This window comes from Marmota monax, unplaced genomic scaffold, assembly GCF_021218885.2.
Source record: "Marmota monax isolate L192 unplaced genomic scaffold, Marmota_monax_Labrador192_F-V1.1 WCK01_AAM20220418_F8-fsc00155, whole genome shotgun sequence".
In the NCBI taxonomy this organism is placed as follows: Eukaryota; Metazoa; Chordata; class Mammalia; order Rodentia; family Sciuridae; genus Marmota; species Marmota monax.
Genome location: NW_026694554.1, coordinates 156,684 through 167,227, shown reverse-complemented (window position 1 = coordinate 167,227; position 10,544 = coordinate 156,684). Strand labels below are relative to the sequence as shown.

At 40.5% G+C, this 10,544-nt stretch overlaps 1 pseudogene; it reads right to left on the bottom strand.

Annotated features, from left to right (window-relative positions):
- Window positions 1-4,814: 4,814 nt before the first annotated feature.
- On the bottom strand, window positions 4,815-6,902 carry LOC124076827 (RNA polymerase II subunit A C-terminal domain phosphatase SSU72-like; annotated as a pseudogene).
- Between the last annotated feature and the right edge of the window lie 3,642 nt (window positions 6,903-10,544).

The window sequence follows — 10,544 nt, the reverse complement described above, 5'->3', positions numbered from 1 at the left end:
ATTAGAAGATTAGATGATCTCTACTAATCTCTTCTCATAGACTTTGTATAAACAATGTGCTGGATTTTACCTGAAATCTGCAAAAAATTAATGGTTTAGATATATTTATAATAAACTGATTTCAATTTTTTTTCTATAAGAAAAATTAAGACCACTTATTTGAAAACAAGATGAAGCCTGACCTTCTAATTTGCTTTCTCACTAGTTCCTTCCAAAGTACTTTATTAAAGCTGTGATTGACATTTTTCATAATGAATCTTCTCAGGACAATGTACAGCCTGTAGTAAATACAAAGGGAGGGGAAGTTTTGAACTTTAAGAACTTTATTATCAGTATATCCCTTCCCAATTGAATGTTATTTTCTTCTTGTTCCACTAAGTCAAAATACAAATCAGCACAGATACTGTTTCCAATATTTTGAATGTCACATTACTTATGAAAAAGAAGTATTTTGTTTAAGGTTGTGTATATATTATGTATATAGCTCAAGTTCAAGTTAATGGCTTTTATTTGTTTTTAAAAAGCAAATAATGCAAAAATTAGTAATATCCTTAGTTATTACCCTAATGGAATAAATACTGGCATTGATGTTAAGTATTATACTTTCCCAGTATGTTCTCTGTATTGTACTAAACAACATCACCCCTCCCCCAATCATTGAGCTGCTCTTAAAAAAATAACAGGAAAAAGCTTGACATTGTATACCCACTTTTCTTGATCAATGACACACAGAAATATGTAATCCAACTGAGTGAAATATCTGTCAAATTCTTGGCTTGACCAGTTGACAGAATTGCACAATGAGCATTTATCAGATTAATCCTTGTATTGGTCTAAATTACTGAATAGATTGTTAATCCACTTATCAATCAATCATAAATTGTGATTAAAACTGTCAAGTGATTTCTTCTTAATTAAAAACTATTGTGTGCAACATGTCTACCCAGAGAGGTAACATTCTATAAATATTATTAAATAATTTGGCTAGTCTTTTTAAATATAGAATTATGTATGTCATGCAATAAAAATGAATTTGAGAGTAGAAGTAAGGCATAAACATTTTCCAAGCAACATTTAAAATTTTTTAATTTGCAAATTTCTTATTTTAGGTGTTGGAATACTTTGAGTTTTGTTTCTGTAAGTTTTAATAATGGCAATTTTTTAATGCTGTTGGCTGAAAAACTGATTGGTGTATGATATATTAATTTGTACTAAGAAATAACTTGGCCCAAAATAACTTTTGTTCCCTTAAGATTTTTTTTAATGTGTAAAAAAATCAAAGGTATTTTTGTCATAATTGTAAACAGAATTATCCTGTATTAAAACATGTACTCTATTTGTATATCTTTTATGCCCTTAAAATTTGAAGGTTAATCCAAATTGGCATGTTTAGAATATTCAAGAAAAGAAATAAATACTTTTAATACCAATCCTAAATTTCATAAATATTTGGTAGAAATAATAAGAAATTATGATATAATATAAACATTGCCAAAACTGAAGATTTCATTCTATAAAATATAAAATTCTCAGGATCTAAATCCAAGTTGGGTGTGGTATATCAGTGTTAACTTTGAATGTTTCATGTTTTCTATTTATGATATAATATTTAAATTGCAAATATAACATTTAATACTTATCATGCTTTTACAAAAGTAAATCCTAAATAACTAAGCTTTGTTGATATGTACTCATACTTTTGAAATTACTTGTTACATATTAAAAATGCCCTTTAAAATCCCCCAAAAAATATTGCCCTACAATGCTTTCTATTATTTTATATATAAATAATTCTAATTAAAATAAGCTTTTAAGGCTTTTGCAAGAAATAAGAAGCATGATAAAGCAAAATAATCTTAGAAACACTTAATAAAGGGGTTATTAACAAACCTGAGAGCATGCTATAGAGAACTAACAGGACATCGTGTCTTACCTTGGGGCCAATAACATTGCAGAGAGGTGGTGACCACTTCCAGGCCTAAAGCAATGAGGAGGGAAACTTGTGTATGTAGGGCAACCTCAGGGACAGTGTGACATGGTCAAGGTACACAAATTAGTGTGTGGCAACCTGCAGGAAAGGTGTCAGGGCAAGACAATAAGTAAATAGGGATAAATCCTCTCTAAAATCATTTTCCTTCCTCTAATCTACCACCAGAAATCAGAGACCAAGGAAGCCCATGGAATTTATTTATAGTAATGAGCCTCTCAAGCAAGGTGTGTAGTTGATATCCAACCAGAGAAGCAGAACCAATGGGAGACACAGCCAGTACATACACAAATCACTTCTCTGTGAGTGTGAGTGTGTGAGTGTGTGTGTGTAGGGGGTTATTACAAGGAGTTTCCTTACCCAATCAATTGGCAGGCTGGCTGGAAAGTCCAAAGTCCATGGGGCAGGCAATCAGGAAGGGAAGATCACAAGAAGGAGCTGAAGAGATTGAAGGAAGGTCCAGGGAAAGGCAGAGCAGTTGCAGACTCAACCACTACCTCAGGCCAACAGTCAGCAAACAGCCACAACAGTGTGAAGATCCCTAGATGGAGAGATGTTGAAAGGCTTCCTTCCTTTCTTTCTGCTGCTTTGTGTTTCTGTTCTCAGGGGGCTTAGCCTTCCTTTTAAAGGGCTGCCATCAGAACAGGCCAGGCCCTAACAAACTCTGCCTTTTGACTTACTCAACAGAAACTGATTAGAGACTTTAATTACAACTGCAAAATACCTTCACAGCAGTACCTAGGTTAGCCTTTGATTGAATAATTCAAAGAAGGTGTGTTTTCTAGAAAAGAGCTATTGCCTCAGGGAATTCCCCTTAGCAGCTCACAGCAGAAATACTGGGGACTGTGGTTCGACCTAGCCAAATTGACATGTTACATGAACTGATTTTGGGGCATAGAGCAGGATGTTAGAAGGGTGAAGTCACCTGGAGAAGCAAACAGAAGATAACCAGCATGAAACACATGCTTATCTTATTTTTTCCCCCAGTGCTGAACCCAGGGCCTCATATGCTAGGCAAGTGCCCAGCATTTAGCTATATTCCCAGTCCCTTATAATTTCAATTGACAAAATGTGTACATAGTTGTGGTTACAAAATGATGTTTTGAAATGTGTGTATATTGTGGAGTAGCTCAAAGTTAGGTATTGACTGGAGGATGTCATATGCAATTACATTTGTATTCCCAGTTAAAAGATGGTTCTTAAAGATAGAAGGACTTAAAAATCAGCATACTACAGTGACACAGCCACATCAGGGTTTATAGCAGCTCAACTCAACAGCTAAACTATGGAACCAACCTAGGTGCCCTTCAACAGATGAATGGATAAAGAAAATGTGGTACATATACACAATGGAATATTACTCAACCTTTAAAAAAAGAATGAAATTACACCATTTGCAGGTAAATAAAAGGAGCTGGAAAATATCATGCTAAGCAAAATAAGCCAAACCTAGAAAACCAAAGGCTGAATGTTTTCTCTGGTAAGTGGATGCTGATCCATAATGGGAACAGTGGTAGGAAAGAAACAAAGAACTTTGGATTGTGCAAAGGGGAGTCAAGGAAGGGGAGAAGGGGTGGGGATGGGAAGGATAGTGGAATTAGATGGACATTATTACCCTATGTCATGTATGGTTACAGTACCTGTGTGATTCTGAACCATGTACAGCCAGAGGAAGGAGAAGTTGTGTTCCATTTGTGTACAATGTGTCAAAATGCATTCTATTGTCATATATAATTAGAACCAATTTTTAAAAAGATAGAAGCATCTATTGTTTGGCATCTATTTATTTATTGCCCAGGTTCCTTCTTAACATAAATAAGTACTTAACTAAAGCAATGAGTTAATACTTTAATGTAGGAAGTTAGGAGGGGCAAAAAGGAAAAGACAGGCATAAACACACACATATGTTAAGGGAATGTATCATTCCCTTCTTTCATTTTGGGTTAAAGAAAAACCCCTTTATAATCTATATCTGAAAGAAAAGTGACCACAACACTCGGAGCAACAAAAAGATCTTTATTGCAGCAGTGCAACAAAGAGAAAAGAAAGAAGGAAAGAAGGAGAAGAGAGGAGAGGAGAGGGGGGAGAGAGAGAGAGAGAGAAGAGGAGAGATGAAGAGGGAGAGATCAAGAGCACGAGAGAGACAGAGAGCGCACCGCACGCAAGGAAGACAAAGAGAGCAAGAGAGAGAGAGGGGGGCCTGGCAGGAGGGAGTTTTTATAGCCCAAATCTAATGGGGCCTCTGGGTCTGCAAGCTGCCTTGTTGGCCCAAGGCGGGGGTTAAGTGTTCAGCCTTGAGCGGGGTTGAATGTTCAGACTTGAGGCAAACAGGTGATAAAGGACCAGATAGAGGGGGGTTTGAGTGCGTGGGCTATCTTGCAGCCAACATCTGCTCAGCCTGCCCTGCAGACAACACAGTTCAGCCTGCTCTGCACCCAACAATATCTTCTTCATAAATAAAAAGGAAACAGAAAAAAAAACAAATGGTTTTAATCTGGTACGTATGTGCATCTTCTCTTTCCATATATGTTTGCAAAATATCACAGTTCAGTGGCCAAGTATCTAAAAGAAAAAGATACCAGGAAGGAAAAAAAATATTAACAAAAGAGCAGCTCAGGAGGCTGAGGCAGGAGGATAGCGAGTTCAAAGCCAGCCTCAGCAAAAGCAGGCTGCTAAGCAACTCAGTGAGAGCCTGTCTCCAAATACAATACAAAATAGGGCTGGGGATGTGATTCAGTAATCAAGTGACCCCAAGTTCAATCCCCAGAACCCCCTCAAAGAAAGAAAGTTCAAGAAGGTGGCTTTGGATGGCGTGAGGCACCCATCTTCAGTAAAAGCAGACAGTATGCAGGAAACCCTTGTCAGTCTTCTTCTCGAAAGCTTGCAGCAGGCCATCGATCTCATTCTCCATGTCACTCAAGTGCAGGATACACTGGCAGATCTCACAGATAATGAGAGCTCCCCGGGTGGCCTCTCTATGGCTGTCCACGATGTCCACGTTGGTCACATACACTGGCTGGCAGGTTACCTGTTCTCTGGAATTAAGAACTTCCACCACCTGGTCATAGACTAGCTCTTTATATGTGAAGATCAAATCAAACTCATCTTCAGAGTCCTGGAACCTTTCTGGCCAGAGCTTGATTCTCCTATTTCTAACATATATAAAAGGCCATTCTGTGCATAGAAGTTTTCATCCTTCCTAAGAACATCGTGGAACATCTCATCATATGTGGTTCTGAAATCATAAACATTTTGCTTGTCAGGTGCTGGTCCTGGAAGCTTCATGTGAGCTCCTGTTCCAAAGGACCTGACATTGAATCCTCGTTTGCTGAAGAGGCGGTGCGCCACCATACTCTGGTTCTGGTTATTGGAGAACACGACAGCCACCCGCAGACGTGACCAACGCAGATCCATCGCTATCCTGTACTTCCACCCACCTGCTTCAGCCAAAGCAAAATGGAAAGCAGCTAATCCCAGGCAGGGATGCAAAACAGGTTTATCTGCAACTCACAGCCTGGGAATGCCAAGCAGCCCGCTGGTCCCTAGAACCAAGGAGAGACCCCTGTATTATAGTCAGGTTTTTTCCTGTTGCAATTAGGCCCAACAAGAAAAATTTTAGAAGAGGAAGAGTTTGAGGGCTGACAGTTTGAGAAGTCTTGTCAATAGAAGGCTGGCTGTATTCCTGGGGGCTTCAGATGAGGAGGAACATCATGGTGGAAGAAGGTGGTGGAGGGAAGCAGCTCTCAATGACCAGAAGCCAGAGCAAGGTCTGCACTTGCCACATACAAATATATACCCCAAGGCCACGCCCCTATTCCCGCCTCCTCCAGCCACGCTCCACCTGCCTCCAGTTCCCACTCAGTTAATTCCAGCAGGGATTAATTCACTGACTAGGTTAAGGCTATAACCCAATCATTTCTCTTCCAACCTTCTTGGGTTCTCTCTCCTGAGGTTTGGGGGACACCTCACCTCCACACCATAACACCCTGCCTCTCCTAAGGGCAGGCTTCCCAAAGGTCTGGCCACAGTTGGCCAAGGCCAAGTGCTCTCTCCTGAGGCCCACGTGCTGTACACAGCTGCTGCTGGCCCGCGGGGTCAGAGCCTGGTTAAGCATGAAGGGAAAGCGAGGAAGGAGAGCTGGTTAAGTGAGAAATGAAAGATGGAGACCAGCTAGAGATACCACAGAGTTTATTTGTCAGAGGCGACAAATAAAAGCCATCTCTCTATAGGAGAGAGAGGCAAAACAGGCTTGAGTTCCAGGCAGATCCTAATTCTGTGGTTAAGGGCTGGTTTGGTTTGAGGGAGTCCTCAGCCTTTCTCGGAAATGCCCTTGGGCAGGAAAGCGAAAATTTTTCCTTAAAATGGTGGCTGTTACTTAAGGTAGCCATCCAGATGCTAAGCAAGGACCTTATAAAGAATTTGGGGTTTTTGAGGGGAAAGATGGAGGATTAGTGTGAGCCAGCATTTCCCTTAGCTCAGCTACCCAGAACTCAAACAGCAGAATTGTAACATGTCTCCCAGAGGCTCAGAGTGAAAAATCCTGAGACAGGGAGGGACAGTCTGCCCTGGATGAACCCCAGACTGCTTGGCACATTAATTGAATATTTTAAAAATCCTCTCCACCAGAGTTTATCAATCCTTTGCAATCCAGGAGCAATTTGGGGACTATAGCGTGGCAGAGCTTAAAGAATCAGGAAATCAAGATCCATAAGTTTGCCACTAGGTCTACATGGGCCTGTCTGAGCCTCACAATCCTGTGAAAAGTCAGAAACTGGGAGCATTTCACCCAGGGGAGCACAGGTTAGAGAGGCTGGAGAGAGCCTGGCTCTCCTCAGTTCTGTGAGTCCTGAGGCTGGCACAGACTGAAGGGGCTGGCTATAGTGGGTCAGATGCTTGGAAGAGGGTGGGAGGGCATTTTGTTCTCAGCTCGTCCAACCAGTGGGTCCCGTGCCCACCAGGTTCCCGAAACACACTCGGCCAACACTGACCAGGTCCCGACACCAGTCAGGCTCTGACTCCTTCCCCAGTTTGGCATCCACTGGTCTCCTGGACCTGCCATGTCTGGCATCAGTCCAGAACACAATAGGGCCCTTGGGCTCCCAGTCCCCAGTCTCCCAAACCTTCTCAAGCCCCTAACTCAGCCCATCACACTGAGCTTCATGGCCAACACATGGGTCTCAGTGCCTGTGACACAGAACAGCTGAGCCCAAGACATGACCGGGCTCCACATTCCTTTTGGCTGCCAGACCCTCCAGATCCAGCACACAGCTCTGAGACAGGTGTGCAAGTCCTGGTGCCCAGGCCTCAGGATGAGCTGGGAGAAAAGGACCTGCCCAGGAAACCAAAAGGGCTGGGATGGAAGAGATTGACTTTGGAGACTAAGTCAGACCAGAAATCATGGGGTCCTCAGGCAACATAAGGCGCCAAGAATAGACTCCTACACCACAGGAATGGAACCCAAAGGAAATTCCTGGGGTGCGGTCTTCCAGTGAGGACTGGTAATTACTGGGTCCTAGAGGTACATGGCTTATAATCTCCAGACCAATTGTCACCCAGCAAAGAGACCAGAGCATATCTAGAAAACCCATCCATCCTGAGGGTGGATCAAGCATCATACACCAGACAACCCCACCTACCTGCTGAGAAGGGAAGGGGAGAAACTTTTGAAGTTCAATGGAAACAATTTTTTAATATTTCATTGAGATCCTTTTTTATTATTTTTTAACACACATTTCTACCATTTTCGAAACCAAGTGTTTTTCATGTGTCAGTTTATTGAGGAATGGGATGTCTGAATAGTGTATTACAGTTTTGTTGTTTACTTTTTCTTTTTAATTTTTTTAAAATTTTACTTTATATATATTTTCCTCTAACTTTTCTCTTTCCTTGAATTCTTTCTCTCTCCTTTCTTCTGCTAACAGCCAAATTCTATTAATTCCCCTTTTTCTCTTCCTACAATATTTTACATCTATATCCTCTCCCTCTTCTTCATAAATACCACATCCTACACCTTTTCTGTTCTTTCATTGTCCACCACTTGAAATAGTAAACCATTTTGCAAACTGTTTATATTGTATACAAAAATTGAAGACATCATTTCTGTTTATTTGCAACAAAACAGTAAAAGCTCTTATAGGAGCTATTTGGTTTACAGCTGTATGTTGTTTGTACTGGATGTTGTTATTATTTGTCACCCCGTCAAAGGCGAGGTTCCCAGAAACTTTCAGATACACTATGTGTCTACAAGGTAGAATCTGTACTGCCTCAGAAACACAGTGCTAGATGGGCAGACATGACAAGAAAAAACAAAGAAACAAAGCGCCCCAAACAAACCAAGACACTCCAATAATAGAACCCACTGACAACACAGTAGAATAAATCTAGAGGAGTTTATAATGTAAATAATTCAGCCAATTCATGACATAAAGGATGATGTAAGGACTAAAATCAGAGAATGTTATAGTTAAAGCAACGTCCTGGGGTTTCATAAATTGACTTCCAGACCACTCACGTATTATCAATCAAGCCTTTATGGAAGCACACTGGTGGTGACTGATTGGGAACATAAAGTCTGTTCTGGATCAGCCTGGAACAATTGCAAGGGTGCTTCTTTTAAGCCTGAAAACCACAAAGGGGACGTTTGGGGGTCCAGCCAATGCAAGCAAGCCAAGTTACAGCAGTGGGAGAGTGTAGTCAGGTGGCAGGAATCTTAACCAATCACAATTAGCCCACTCACCCCAGGTACAGAAACACAGCCCCGTTCTGCTAGTTACAGAAACAAAGCCCTGTTAGGTAGTTACGAGTTCTTAAGTGTTTCTATAGCAAAAGGAAAAGAACAACTTGCCCCAGTCATGACCTTTCTATTTTGCATGGTTGTTTTACAAAATGGAGCTACTAAACAAAATGAAGACACTTTGTCTTGACTATCAAAAGACTAATTTCAAGAGACTAAAAAATCACTTCAATAGAGATTCTGAAAAGAAATCAAACAGAAATCCTTGAAATTTAGGAATCAATAAACCAAATAAAAATGCAATGTAAAGCATCACCAACAGACTATGCCACTTGGAAGACAATACCTCAGGCAATGAAGACAAAATGCATAATCTTGAAAATAAAGTTGGCCACACAGAGAAGATGGTAAGAAACCATGAACAGAACCTTTCCAAGAATTGTAGGATAACATGAAAAGACCAAATTTAAGATTATCAGGATAGAAGAAGGCATGGAGATACAAACCAAAGGAATGCAAAATCTTTTCAATGACATAATATCAGAAAATTTCCCAAACCTAAAGAACAAAATGGAAAATCAAATATAAGAGGCTTACAAGACCTCAAATGTACAGAATTGCAACTGACCCACACCATGTCACATTATAATGAAAATACCTAACATACAGAATAAGGATAGAATTTAAAAGGCTTAGAGAAAAAAAAATCAGATTATATATCAGAGGAAACCAATTTGGATCTGAGCTGATTTCTCAACCCAGACCCTCAAAGCTAGAAAGTCCTGGTATAATATTTACCAAGCTCTGAAAGAAAATGGATGCCAGCCAAGAATTCTATATTCGGCAAAATTGAACTTCAGATTTGAAGATGAAATAAAAACCTTCCATGATAAACAAAAGTTAAAGGAATTCACAATTAGAAACCCTGCACTTCCGCAGTCTGGCTGGGCACAATTCATGAGCCACTTATCAAGCAGAAACAAACTTTATTTTTAGAACACACACAGGGCGGGGTGAGCTCTTCAGGAATTCCCCCAGAGCCCAACTGCCACCACCAGCTTCTGGTGAGCCTCTCAACCAGCACTCTTCCCTCCCTAGAGGCGGATTGGCTGGATCACGTGGGCGGAGCCAAAAGAATCCCCCAATGAGCAGCTCTGTGGTCTGAAAAGGCGGGGAAACAGCATCACCACAGAGGAGCCAATCAACTGGAAGTTTGCTGGGGCTGCTTCGGCTGTGGCTCTCAACACTGCACTACAGAACATATTCAGCAAAATATTCCATGAGGAAGGAAATATGAAAACCAGCAAATGGGCTATACTAAAGGAAAGGAAAATCAAAGGAGAAACTAAGTGAAGTTAAAATCCAAAAATAGGGCTGGGGTTGTGGCTTAGTGGTAGAGCACTTGCCCAGAATGTGCGGGGCCCTGGGTTCGATTCTCAGCATCACATACAAATCAGTAAAGTAAAATGTATTTTTTTTAAAAAAATGCAAAAATAAACCAAAATAACTGGGAATAGAAATCATATCTCAATAATAACCCTGAATGTTAATGGCCTAAACTCATCAATAAAAAGACAAAGACTGGCAGATTAAATTAAACAAAAAGACCCAACAATATGCTGTCTTTGAGAGACTCGCCTCAAAAGAAAATGCATCCACAAACTTAGGTGAAAGTTTGGGGGGAAAACATATCATTCACATGGACTGCATAAACTAGCAGGGGTTTCTATCTGCATATCAGATAAAGTGGACTTCAAGCCAAAGCTAGTCAGAAGGGATAAAGAAGGACATTTCACACTGCTTAAGGGAATTATACATCAACAA